The following is a 14,678-nucleotide window of genomic DNA, read 5'->3' on the forward strand; positions in this document are numbered from 1 at the left end:
CCATGCATGCCTTCTTATAACTGTGCCAGTCATGGCTGATCTAAAGGAAGCCTCCAGTGCATCATAGCCACATTTTAAAGAATGGTTACTAACCTGCTAAATGTTATGCACCATTTCTAGAACATATTTCGTATCTAAAGAATCATCAGAGGACAGTTTCTTAGTTAACTGATCAAGCATAAACTCCTGGTATTGGATCATATGAAACTGACAGTTGAATGCCCTAGCTGAGAGAGTAGCAGAGGTGTATACTTTTTTATCCCATCCCTCTAAGGACCTGGATGCCCTTTCAGAAGGGAGAGGGTTTTTAACTGAGGTCGAAGCTACCGCCTTAGGCCCCTGGGAGATAGTCTCGGGATCTGCAAAAGGAGCCTTGTATAAATGGTGATGTGTGTCCGGGACCCTGTAGAACCTATCGGGCTTAGCAGGGGCTGGAGGTAAAGTATCAGGAGCAGTGCAAGCATCATTAAATGCATCATCTACAACAGGAAGAACTGGAGGAATAGCTAAAGGCCTATGTTGTGGTAAATGCAAAAAGGTCCTAAGCCTTTTCCTTGAATCTGAGAAATCTTGTCCCTGCCATTGGAATTGCTCTCTCATGGCATGTAAGGTTTCCCCAAAGGAAAATTCCTCTGGTGGAGAGGCAGAAGGAATCGATTCCTCAGCATCAGAGTCTTCATAAGTAGAAAAAGGAGCCTCTGGATGGTCTGTATTGTCTGTATCATCAGAAGAATCATCTGAGGACACTGGCTCAGGGGCTCAGCTCTAGGTCACTTTTCAGGAGGTTGAGAGGCCCTGTCTGGATGAGATTGGGATCCCCTTATTAAAGAGATGAGATCCTCTGCCAGAGTGAGCATTTGGGAACTGGAACTGGGCCTGTGAGAGGGGGGGCTTAACAGGCACAGACTTAGAAGTTTTGGCTGCTTTAGCCCTGGCAAAGGCCTTTATGGACATGGCTGCAGGCCTAGCAGCACCACGCAGGGGTTGAAACATCCAACGGGATGGTGTCCGATAATTCTTGTGAAACCACAGTAGTAGGTTGAATTTCAGAGGCCGATTCAACCAGGTTAGAAGGGCCTCGGTAGTCATGGATTCAGCTGAAGATAGAACCGTTTGCTCGGTTTGGCCGAAACCGAGACACTCGTTTGCTTAACCGGTTTCGACCAAACCGCGGACCGCTGATGTCAGTCCTTTTCTTTTCGTTTCTTAACAACTTGTGAAGTCGGAGGATCCGGCGGCATTATGTACGCAAAATCTGAGCGAAAAACTGTTCAGCAAACTCCGACCGGCGTCTAAGCGTCCGTCGGTTGAAAGAAGCACAGGCTAAACAAGCTGCTACGTCGTGGTCTGGGCCTGAACAAGGTAAGCAGTAAGAGTGGAAATCTTTATGAGGTATTTGTTTCCCACAAGTTAAACAGTTATTCACTTTTTCTGACATCGGCTGAGGCAAGAAAGAGTCCCCAACGGGTACTTAGCTTTTAGAAGTCTTGAAGTAGTATTCGGTAGTAGTAATCTCTGGATCTGACCGACCGGCACTTGCGAACAGCTTCTGCTTCGGGCGCCAGCAAGAAAGACTGAGGAAAATGGCGTCGGCTGGTGCCTTTATACCCGAAGAACTGCAGCTATGACGTCGGGTGAAGTGCGACACCAGCCGAGGCCAGACCCAGACTTTGGAATCCGGCCGACCGAAGGGCTGCCTGACGACAGGACAACCCATTTGTAAGGACTGCAGATGCATCCTTGAAGGACATCTGCTATGAGGTAAGAGAGCCTTTGCTGTCAAAGCTACAAGTTGCTCAGTATAACTCATACGAATATATTAAAGTTAAACTTAAAGTGATCAGAAACTGTGAACTGCCACTTCTGAAATTTAAAGGATCACAGGAGATATCACACTATTTGACCAGAGGTCATGTACCTTGACAATAACCACTTAAGCTGACATACTGACTGTTGCAGAATAGTTTGTTGTTTCCTGCACTGAAGTTATTCATATTTCTATGCTAAATGTCATTCTTTGAATATTCATCTTAAAATAAAAATTATCATGTTATGTAATTTGTCAAGCGACTTGCAAAAAATTTCAGTGTAAATGAATTAAAAAACACAGAAAATCATGGTATTGTAAATATTTCATACTCCAAATAGTCATACAGAAGACATTTTTATAATATAAAGTAAAATAACTGCTCATTCTTACTTGCATTTAGGATGCTTGGTTTTATGCTTTCTAATTTCATATATACTTGGATTGCTAAAGCATCAGTTCAAACATCACACAGGTCGACTACCATTAAAACATAACTATTTCTCAGCTTTCATAAGCTTTCCTCTAACTTTCATGCTTTTAAACTTACTCTAAAAGATTTCCTCTAACTCCAGGATCTGCTCTTGATCCACCCTAGGCTGAACCCTTCTTACCATAAAACTCCCCTTTCCTAACCACACATACCCTTCTCCTCTCCATCTCTACTCTGTCATTCTTATCTGACTTTTTATAACAACTATTTTGTCATATAATCTAACTTTTCTCAAAATTCACCTACTTTATGACTTTTCCAACAGCTGTGTAATAATATATCTGAAGTTTAACCACATTTCTGACATCTACTTTTTTATTCTACTGCATATCCGGTATTTTTATGTATGGACAGGCAAAAGTTGTTCTTCACATCTCCGATCCATCCCTTTATTCCACATTCACTATTCATACAGCAAAATGTTTTTGCTGTTGTATATTTGTAAACAAAAATGTTTTATTACTGTAGTATGTTGTCTATATGGGTTTGTGGGTTTGTAATGCAAAATGTCTTTTGCAATAACTTGGTAATGTATAATATCTGTGGAATGCTTTTTGTGATGTAACCTGGAGCTTTTCTCCCCAGGACTTGGATGAAAATGGATAAATGGTGGGCCCAGTTTGATTTTCTCAGTAAACAAATGAGAATAAAAAAATAAAATAAAATAAATAAATAAATAAATAAATATACAAAACACTAAAAACATCATCTGCCATCTCTACGAGAAGGCTTTACATGGAAACACAATAATACATTTTAGCATGGTATCACTTTCTAAATAAACCAGAAAATGCACTTTTTCCTTCCTAACAATCAATATTAAACTTAAGAACAAAAAAAGAGATCTGTTTAATCATATTACTACTGATCGTCTCACTGCTAACAAGTGTACAAATTCAGCAGTGTAATTTGGCTGATGTTTGCATGTTCCAAACATCACAAAATAAAAGTACCTTGATAATGAATCAAGTTCAAAAGCAACAGATTGGATTTTTGTATGTTTTCCAAAGATGGTAACAATTAGCTCTCAAAAGACTGCTAACAGTCCATAATAGGTTCTGCTGTAAGATACCATTTAAACAGTGTGTCAACCAGAAAGATTATTAGAAGCATTTTATTAAGGCAGAGAATGCCCGTCTGGGTCAGGTTTTTATTTTTTATTTATTTTTTATTTATTTTTTTTTTTTTTGTGCAGAATGGTATGTGCTGACAGAACATGAGCTCTGCATCATTGGATCAGTGTGATGCAATACATACTCCTCACTTGAAGACCAATGCAAGGGTACACTACAGACTTAAACTGACAGTCAAGTGTGTTTGCTTTTAATATAAGAAATCCCAGTCCAGATATGTTCTCAGGGGAGAGGTCTCAAATGGCTAATAAAAGATGGAGAATACAGAGCCAAGATTAAGATAAATTAAGCAAGTATAACTAACAGAGATGTTGGCAAGTAAGTGGTTGTCTCAAAAAGCTTGCCTCTCAAGGCATGGAACTTGAACTAGAAATGTTACTCTTGAGAAAAGAGGTAAATGCTGTCTCAGGACATTCCAGTGTCTGATCACTTTAAGACAGCAGGTCAAGTGCTCCTATAGAAGTGACTCCCATGATGAGAAAACAAATATATATATATATATATATATATATACATACACAAAAGATCTGCGGTGGTGGTGCTGCGGTAACGTTGTTGCCTCACAGCAAGACATTGTCCCGTTCGATTCTCAGCTAAAGCATCTACTGTGGAGACATGCGTGAATGGGCGTACCTTCATTGAATGTTGTGCGTTAAGTCCGGCAACTCAGCACGTAAAAATCAACTGCCAATCATTAGCGGACTGGAATTCCGCTGTGGTGACCCCTAACCGGGAAAAGCCGAAAGACACAACATATACAAAAGACTCTGGGAGGTCTGAATTCTAAATTGTCATAAAACCCACTGATCAAAAAAGGTACAGAAAAACAATAGGTTCAACCGAAGACTCCATAGCACATCCTTATCGATAGGAGATAATTCTCTACTGGCCATTACCTGCAGAAAGAAAGGAAGGCAGAACCTTAGTCATGTGGTTGGTCCCCAGGAACAGGCATGAAGCAATGAAAAACATCTGAAATATATACAAACACAAACAAGGAAAAATCCCTTATCTTGGATTACAACTAAAGTCTACAAATGTACTTATCATAGCAAAGGGGTGGATGTTATCGATTATAGGCACTATGAAGGCTACAGCAATGATCAATACAGATATTACAGACATTAAACAGCTGCTGGACATAAATGATAATAACACAAAATAAGAAGTTATGTACCTACCATAACGTTCCATGTTAGTTGTCTTCTCTCGCCTTCTTTCTTGCTTGATGGGTTCGGAGCCGATCCCTCGGCTCCGACTCGGCACTTGCTAAGCTCGAGAGTCACTTTTACCAGCTCAAGGCAGCCCCATATCCCATGATGCAAGGCGGTAAGTACCCAGATCTCGTTTGATGACAAAGGGCAATAGCACCAAGCATAAAATACTTCCCAAAGGAAGAAAGAAAAACTTACAGATGGAAGAAGGACCAGGTCTGAATGGTCTTCAGCATAACAGTTTCTTATAACAAGGTCTGTCCAGGCCAGGGGGAAGGAGGGAGGGTCGCAAGAAAGAAGGCGAGAGAAGACAACTAACATGGAACGTTATGGTAGGTACATAACTTCTTAATGTTAAGTTGTCAATCTCGCCTTCATTCTTGCTTGATGGGACCGCGTCCCTAGCACCTCTATCCTGGGTGGCTCAATGGAACAAACTCTTGAGGACTGTAGAGCCAAAACTGGCTCTGTCCCTGGAGGCCAAGTCCAATTTGTAATGGGAAATAAAAGTGTGAGGAGTGGCCCAAGTGGCCGCTGCACAAATAGTGTCTAAAGGAAGTCTAGCTTGAAAAGCTGTAGAAGTAGCTAAGCTCCTAGTTGAATGTGCTTTAGGTTTTGAGCACAGCTGTTTTCCCCTGAGCAGATAAATTTCAGAGATGACCGAAGAAAGCCATCTAGACAAAGTCACTTTAGAAACAGGAAGGCCTTTTTTATTATCCGCATAGAAACAAAAAGTTGATCAGATTTTTCTAAATTTTTTGTTCTGTCCAAATAATATCTAAGTTGACGTTGGACATCAAGATAATGTAGCTTTTGTTCAGCTCTATCTGAATAGTTAGGGAAAAATACAGGAGATCAATGGATTGATTCAAATTGTTCTTTGAAGCGACCTTAGGCAAAAGGTTGGGTTAGTTCTCAAAGATACTCTGTCTTTGTGAAAACCAAATAGGGGTCGAACCGAAGGGCATGAAGTTCAGACACCCTCCTGGCCGATGTAATAGCCACTAGGAATAAAGTTTTCCAAGAAAGATATTTCAGGGAACAAGAAGCAGCTGGCTCAAGGGGAAGAATCAAGGATGTCAGCACTAAATTTAGATCCCACTGAGGAGGAGGATTCCTGATTGGAGGCTTTAGTAGGAAAATTCCTTTCAAGAAGGCCCTGCAGAGCCTATGGGACATAATATTATGATCTGCTATCCCGACATGAAAATTGGAAATAGCAGCCAATTGAACTCTGACTGTGGAAGAAGAGGAGCCTGCATGAAAAATCTCTGCTAAGAAGTCCAGGACTGCCTGAACAGGGGCAGTAAAAGGATCAATATTCTTGGCCTTAGCCCAATAAGAGAAACATTTCCATTTGCTTGTATAAATCCTCCTGGTAGAGGATTTTAGCGGTTACTATGATGTCTCTAACTGGGTTGAGATCAAAGGAAGCCTGGCTAAGGAAGGAAGTGGAGCAACCATGCTGTGAGGTTGAGAGAAGGGATTGACCGGTGCAGCTGACCCGATTGGTGAATCAGAAGATCTGGCACTGGGTCCAGATGCCACGGCTGCACCAAAAGGTGATGATGGAGGAACGGAACCAAACTTGTCGAGGCCAGTAAGGGGCAATGAGAATCAATTTGGCTCTCAAAACGGTAGCTTTCTGGATAACCTGAGGGATCAGAGGAAATGGAGGGAAGGCATAAACAAGTCCCTGGGGCCAATCCTGGGTCAGAGCGTCTCTGGGGGGATGGCCTGATAGAGGAAGAGGCTGAAGAAGTCTGGACATTTGCTGTTTTGGGGAGTAGCAAAAGACCGCAACATGGGCGACCCCATTCCAGAAAAATCTCTTCCGCTATAGATTGCTTGAGAGACCACTCGTGAGGCATGAGAATAGCTCTGCTCAATCTGTCCGCTACAATGTTGGTTTTCCCAGGGATATGCATTGCTACCAGAAACCGATGAGAGGAGATCGCCCATTGCCATAGTCTGAGCGCTCGACACAAGGGGTAGGACTTGGTTCGCCCTGTTTGTTGATATACCAAACTACAGACATGTTGTCTGTGTGGACTGCAATTGTCCCTACGGAAGAAAGTCGTTGAGGCTTGCAGCGTTAAAAGCACTGCTCTCATCTCCAGGACATTTATGTGCAGATGGTACTCGAGCGGCTGCCACGCCCCATGAACCATCCTGCCCTGATAATGACCCCCACCCGATCAGGGAGGCATCCGTGGTGACAGTGGCTATCGGGGATGGGGGTACAAAGTACCTGCCTTGGTGCACCTGAGGAGATGTGATCCACCAAGCAAGATGCTCTTTGCATGTCTGTGTCACCAGAATCTGGTGACGCATTGGAAGTTGCTGGTATGACCATTGTGTGAACAGCATCCACTGAAGGAGGCGCATGTAGAATCGAGCCAGGGGAAGAAGAGTAATGGCCGCAGCCATGAGACCTAATACCTTTAGAACCATTCTGGCCTGTACTTTCTTGTTGGCCAGAATGATCCTGACATGACTCTGAATGTCTGAAACTCTTTGATCTGTAAGGGTAGCTGACATCCGAACAGTGTTTAAGTTTGCGCCTATGAAGGTAATAGACTGGCAGGGCGATAAGGATGACTTTTCGAAGTTGATTGAGATGCCCAAATGAGAACAAAGGTTTATTGTGTAATCCCTGGCTTGTATAAGCTGATGCCTGGTAGTGGCTGACAGGAGCCAGTCATCGAGATACTGAAACACCTGGAATCCTTGACGTCTCAGGTGAGCCGTGACCACTGCCATGCATTTGGTGAACACTCTGGGGGCTGTAGTGAGACCAAAGGGCAGGGCTCTGAACTGGAAATGACTGGACCCCACGGAAGCGGAGAAATCTCCTGGAGGCGTCTGTGAATTTTGATGTGATAGTACGCATCCTGAAGATCTATTGAGCACATCCAGTTGTCCTTCTGTAAGAAGGGCAGAATTGACTGAAGAGTGACCATTCGAATCTTGTCTTCCTGACAGACTTGTTGAGTCTGCTGAGATCCAATATTGGTCTCCAGTCTCCCGTCTTTGGGGACCAAAAAGAACCTTGAGTAGATTCCTGGCTCTGAATGGTCTGTTGTAACTGGCTGAATGGCTCTTTTTGCAGTAGTTTTGAGACTTCTAACTCTGCAATTTCCCTTAGACCGGTGGTACATCTGGAAGGGAATTTGAGGGGAAAGGACTTTCCTCGAAAGGAATTATGTAACCCTTGGATATGATCGACTGTACCCATCTGTCTTGGTGAGGGAATGCCAGGCTTCTGGGTACAGTGATAATCTTCCCGACTGCCTCCAAGGAGGGACAGCCGGGCAACATCTCAGGGATGCTGAAAGGGCTTGTCAGAGAGAGGCTCTCTGTTTCCCTGGTTTTTCGGACCCCTCTGCCTCTAGAGCGGCGTCTGTTGTTGTTACCCCTCTGCCTCTAGGGGTAAACTGACCACGTGAATCCGCGTGACTCCTTGGGATTGGAACCACATTTTGCCACCTTTCTGTCCTTTGGGATAAGGTCTAGAAGGGGTGGAAAACGGACTCCAACAGCAGAAAGAGTCTTGCCATCCTGTTCACACCTGGTCAAGGTTTCCTTCACCTGAGGGCCAAACAAAGCTGACCCATCAAAGGGAGAATTTGTGAAGGACGCCTTAAAGGGATCTGCAAAATCACATAGCCGCATCCAGGCTTGGCCTAAGAGCCACACCTGTACCTGCGGCTCTACTGGCTCCATCAGCAGCATAAGATATAAGCCGCATGGAGGAGATTGCAATGGAGTTGAGGGTTCCTAGCTGCGAAGCAATTTTTTCTTGAGCCCCTGCAGCTGTAGGATCCTGAACTACTTCACCCAGCTCCTTAAGGATATCCCTCTGGAGTCTGGTGAAGTGACAATGGTAATTCAGCGACGCATAGCAAAGGTCGCTGAGCATAACATCCGCTTACCCTTCCTATCCATGGTCCTCGAGTCCTTTTTAGGAGGATGGACGGCACGGAAGGATCTGCAAGTTCCTTCTTGGTGGCAGCAGCCACCACCATGGCATCAGCGGGACACCTTAGTGAGGAATTGCTTGTCACACGGGCAGTGATAAATTTTGAAGGCCTCCTAGGGACTGGCTCTACAGAGTCAGGAGCTGTCCACGCCTTCGTGCAATAACCTGCATAAGGGGTCGAAGGCGAGACACCCAGGAGGTGGAGGGCCGAGATCCAAATGCCTCTAGGTATACTGACTCATCCTCAGAGGGATTGTTGGTGGGCCAGTTTCCCCTCTGTTTAAGGAGTTCTAGGATGTCTGAGAAGGAGACATCCTCAGAGGGGATCTAGGGGATCCCTCTGACTCATCAAAGTCAGTATCCAAAGTGACAGACTCGGGAGTCTACATGTTTCCTCTTACAAGTCCTCTTCCTAGGAGGATCTCCCGACACATCAGGAGAATCCTCGAAGAGGGGAAATTCCCAATGGGAAACCTGAGGCGGAGGATCTCTGGGTCCTGTAGCAAGAGAAGTGGCAGAGATGTCAACAGGTACTATAGAGGGAGGAGCTTGGGAACAGACTGCTGACTGATACCAGTGGCCAGCACACTCTTCATCACCTCGAATGCTCCCCTCCCAGGCAGGTCCGAGAGAACCCGCTCGAAGAGCTAGGAACCCAGGGACCACCGAAGGGAAGTCTCCGAGGCAGATGTCGGAGCCGAGCTCACCAGGCCGAGGCTCCAAGGGGAAGAGCGGTTCGACAAGGGTCCGATGCCACTCACCCCTCGGAGGAGACCATGGAAGCCCGACCACGAATCCCTCTAAGGAAGGTCTCAAGAGGAGATAAGAGTAGAGGCTGAAGGAACAGAAGGGGTATCTGTCCTCCAGCCATAGCAGTAACCATTCGAAGACTCCAACTCCAAGCTCTGGGGTAGAGTTGAAGGAGGAACTGTAATGGGGTGTGGACCAACAGTCGTCTGTTGTGACGGACTATGTAACACTTGGGTCAGTACCTGTGACTTAAGTAATCTACTGACCACTCTCTCTAGGTCATGATCTGACAGCCTGGATGACCTTGAAGATCGGCTCCGATGGCTCCGCTCCGAGAAGAGGTGAAGCCGGAGGCGAAGTATCGGCTCCAAGGAAGGAGACCTCAACCTCTTCCTTGAATGAGCCATCGGAACCGATGAAACTATAGATCCTGTCGGAGCCGAAGACTTATCGGCACCGACAGGAAGCTCGATGTATCGGCTCCAGCCGGAGCCGATACAGCCACCAATGTAAGGGTGTCGGAGCCGATCGAGCCGACACGATGCCTGCACATGGGTGTCGGAACCGATCGGAGCCGACACCAAAGTGGTGAACCAGAGTCGGCACCGATAGCCATCGGTGCCGAAGGTTTGTTACCCAGAATCGGCTCCAGCCGAGCCGATCTCGACTCTGAATGAGTCGGAGCCGAGGCCACAGGCTTGGACACAGAAGCCTGGGCCTTGGAAGACTTAGCTGATTTAGATGGAGCCGACTTAGCCGGAGAGCCCTCCGGCTTAAGAAGGCCCCTCAAAATCAGTTATTTCTTCCTGCAGGACTCTCTGGCTGAAAGAATGACAAATAGCACAGGAGTCCTGCAGGTGAAGAGGCCCAGGCAGAAGTGTGACTGTCTGTCAGAGACATCTTCTGACAGCACGAGTCACACTTCTTAAAACCTGAGACCCTTTCTTTAGACATGGTGCTTCACACACACACACACACACCAGTCAAAAATTAAAATTAAAAATACCAAAAGGTATCACTAAAACAAACAGACACACACCCTAACAGGGAGGATGGGATGGGTTTAGTTTGACTAAAAAATTTGAAGAGACAGGGATTTTCTGTCAGAAAGGAATTAAATAATTAACTTAATAACTAAAAATTTAAGGTTTTTTAACAAAAGGGGCTTTAATATAGTAAAGTGAATCACTTACCAGGAGCTGGTAAAAGGAGGACCTCATCAGCGAAGCGGCAAACGAGATCTGGGTACTTACCGCCTTGCATCATGGGATATGGGGCTGCCTCGAGCTGGTAAAAGTGACTCTCGAGCTTAGCAGTGCAGTCGAGCCGAGGATCGGCTCCGAACCCATCAAGCAAGAATGAAGGCGAGATTGACAACTTAACATCAAATATATATATATATATATATATATATATATATATATATATATATATATATATATATATGTACAAAGGATCCGCGGTGGTGGTGCTGCGGTAGCGTTGTCGCCTCACAGCAAGACGTCCCGTTCGATTCTCAGCTAGAGCATCTACTGTGGAGACATGCGTGAATGGGCGTACCTTCGTTGAAGGTTGTGCGTTACGGCCGGCAACTCAGCATGTAAAAATCAACTGCCAATCATTAGCGAACTGGAATTCCACTGTGGTGACTCCTAACCGGGAAAAGCCGAAAGACACAGCATATACAAAAGACTCTGGGAGGTCTGAATTCTAAATTGTCATAAAACCCACTGATCAAAAAAGGTACAGAAAAACCAATAGGTTCAACCGAAGACTCCATAGCACATCCTTATCGATAGGAGATAATTCTCTACTGGCCATTACCTGCAGAAAAAAAGGAAGGCAGAACCTTAGTCATGTGGTTGGTCCCCAGAAACAGGCATGAAGCAATAAAAAACATCTGAAATATATACAAACACAAACAAGGAAAAATCCTTTATCTTGGATTACAACTAAAGTCTACAAATGTACTTATAGCAAAGGGGTAGATGTTATCGATTGTAGGCACTATGAAGGCTACAGCAATGATCAATACAGATATTACAGACATTAAACAGCTGCTGGACATAAATGATAAAAACACGAAATGGTAGGTTAAGCAAGTATAACAGATGTGGTCAAGTATATGGTGCAATTTAATATTATTTATGTACAGCTTTTACTGAAACTACTTGAATCTATGAAAGAGCAGTAGAAATCATTATGTCTGGGGATGCAGAAATTACCTGCATCTAGCAGTAACATTAAAAAGATACAGGCTACAGGAATTTCAGTAAAGCATTTGACTGAAGAACCACTGACATACACAGCAAAGTGTAACACACTAGTACAATAATGTTTTGGTTTTTATAATTTTGTTTGATATAGGTTCATAGATTAGTACAAGGCTAACTGCTCTTGCGAGCCATTTTAAGCCTAGCCAATTATTCCTTGTGAGACTCAAAGCCTGCACCTTGTCTTTGTAAGGCAAACCCCTTAACCATTAAGGCACCTTCCCAACAGTCACTTTAATTACTTCAAAAGCTAAACTATTTTTCATTACCTCTGTGAAGCCAGGGCTCATGACTGGCTAAGGAAAAACAATTTAAAAATGTCATGCATTTTTTCTTCTATTTCCTAGAACAAATGGACTGCAAAATATGCATTTCCCATGTCCTGGATAAACACGACACTTTCTCTTTCTGAATAAAAAAGGACATGCAAGGACACAAAATGCCTGAGTGTAATTGTCTTAAGTGCTTGCATCTCCTGCACTAACAGGTCATAAAATCTAATCACAGTCCAGTTCAAAGAAATAACTAACTTGAACCATGAACAGAAGGCATACATTGAAGTGCAGACAGCTAAACAGCTGCATATTGATATCCTGTCCACTGATAAGTTCTACTGCCTCTGGGCTAAGTTGCTTTTGTTGTGGGATGGCAAAATAACTAGGAAAAGCAGCTGCAATACTTTCTTCTAGAGAAAATTATGTAAAGAAGCCTTAGAGCACAAATGAGGAATTGACCTCTATAAAAAATGTGAGCATGGTCTTTGCTATCTCTATTATTTATTTATTTATTTACTTACTTATTTATACACACTTTGTTGACCAAGTTAACCCCACAATGTCAATCTTTTCAGGGGAGACCTGAGGTGGTACGTATACTGGCTAGGGGAAATTTGACCATGGTACAAGGGATCTTTCAGTTTTCTTTTTCAACTAGTGCTTTGGGATCTTTTACATCCATGTGATCTACCACCAACTTACACAGATGTGACCTCAGTTAAACATTCAATCCAGAGTTTTTACTTGGAAGAACTTGGTGACACATCTGAGGAAAATGCTTGCTTGCATGTGAATATTCTAAACACTTTTTACTCAGATTAGTCAGGTCACCATTTCTTAGTAAAAGGTAGCTAGGAGGTCTAGTAATCAGTAGATCAGACTTTTTCTGTACATATTCTATCCGGTGAAACTGACTTTTATTTTATTCTTCCACATGTACTTTTCATTTTTTTTCATATTTCGCCTGTAACTGCACTATTGGGCTACTGTTTGAGGTAAAACTGACCAATGTTTAATCTTTATCTGGTCTTTATTATATACATTACTGTTCTTTATTATCTGAAAGGAGAGTTATAATTTGCCATTGGTTAACAAGCTCTGGCTCCCCTTCTCCACTTAGCCTGAATCATTTAGATTTAGTAAGAGTAATAATATTAATGTGCATGATTACACAGTTGGTTTAATAAGAGCAGCAGGTAACTGCAGTCCTTTGAACAGTTCCAGAGTGGAGGTAGTAATACCGTGCCAAGAAGAATGATTTACGGAAATGGAGAATTCTGTGAGCCTTCCTTGAGAATTGTGTACACAGGTTTATTTGAAAATAGCAACTAGCATGAAAGGCATTTGCCATGGGTAATGGGCACTAGAACACACTGTACTTCACAGAGAAAGAAAGAGGGGAGAAAGGAGCCTAGGTACAAGATGAAAGCCTCAGCTCTGAAGCACGACTGCCTGCATTCTAATCTAGGAGTGGATACTGGAAGCCCATACCCAGGACAGTAGTGCATATTCCCTTAAGATCCTGGGGTCAGGCTGTATTTTATGAAATGATTACCGAGTCAGACTTATGTGCACTTTCTTCTTGTCTTTTACTCTGCTGGGTATCAGTGGTGTGACTTGGAAGAGTATCTGTCTGGTGCATGCTAAAACCTTTTTTTCATATCAGGGTTGTTGTGTCTTCCTCCAGTCATCACATTTTTGTGGCAGTGACCAACGTTCCTCACATATGAGTGGAATGGATGGGGTTCAAACCCTGTCTGTGCTATCATAACTTTCACTAGTAAGGGCAATATGCCTACACTGAAACTGGACTCTACGACCCTTTGCCTGACTGTGTCACCTGAATACACAAGTGCTTGTATATCACCTGCCCACCTGTATTAAAATGAAGCAAGGGATTCCTTAAGACTGTTGTTCCATCTTTCAGTGAGCTTCTCTCTTCTTCAGTACTGCATGATGGTGAAGTTGGTGTATGCATAAAGTTTCTGGTGAGAGTGTAGTGTTCCTTTTGCAAAATAAAACAAAGAAAAACAACTTTTTTGAGCTGGCTCCATTACATTACAAGTAGCTGGCAGATTTTTAGGTACCACAAAAGGTGATTTCAGATTCAAAGGATAGTGTTATGATACCTCATAGCAGAAGTAAGATCCACTCACTCTCAAACTCACTCAAACGCACGAAGCATCGGAAACCATCCAGGTGCAATTAACCATAGGCAAAACTGCTCTACAATTTGTAGCATGCTACAGGCCACCCTCTCAAACTCAGGAACCCCACACAGCCTTCTTGAAGACACTGGAGGGTATAAATGTATCTCCAAACACCATTATATTGGGTGACTTCAACTACCCGAATATAGACTGGGAACATTACTCAAGCCCAAACTTTCTAGCCCAAAGGTTCCTGGAGTTCATAAATTCAAATGCCATGGAACAACTAGTCACCGTTCCCACAAGAGGAGAAAATATACTAGATCTCATCATCACAAACATGTGGACAAAATGCTCCACACCGGAAGTATATCCCTCATTGGTGAGATCAGATCATAAACTAATCTCACTGGATATCCACATCCCGCCCACCCCAAACAAAAAAGACCACAGTGAAGAACTTCTCTAAAGCAAACTTCACACTACTCAGGACTGGTGTGGTATCCTTCAAGGCCCCCGAGCCAGTGGAAACCACAACCCAAGCTCGGAAGCCCTTACAAATGCCTTCACGAACACCTTCAGGACTGCATGGATCAGGCAA

At 43.6% G+C, this 14,678-nt stretch overlaps 1 protein-coding gene across 1 annotated transcript in view; it reads right to left on the bottom strand.

The window, feature by feature from the left end:
- LOC122807587 (unconventional myosin-Vc-like) overlaps positions 1 to 14,678 on the bottom strand; it is a 1,372,167-nt gene that overhangs the window by 660,248 nt on the left and 697,241 nt on the right. The window lies entirely within an intron of this gene.

This window comes from Protopterus annectens, chromosome 7.part1, assembly GCF_019279795.1.
Source record: "Protopterus annectens isolate FY-2018-M chromosome 7.part1, PAN1.0, whole genome shotgun sequence".
Lineage (NCBI taxonomy): Eukaryota > Metazoa > Chordata > Ceratodontiformes > Protopteridae > Protopterus > Protopterus annectens.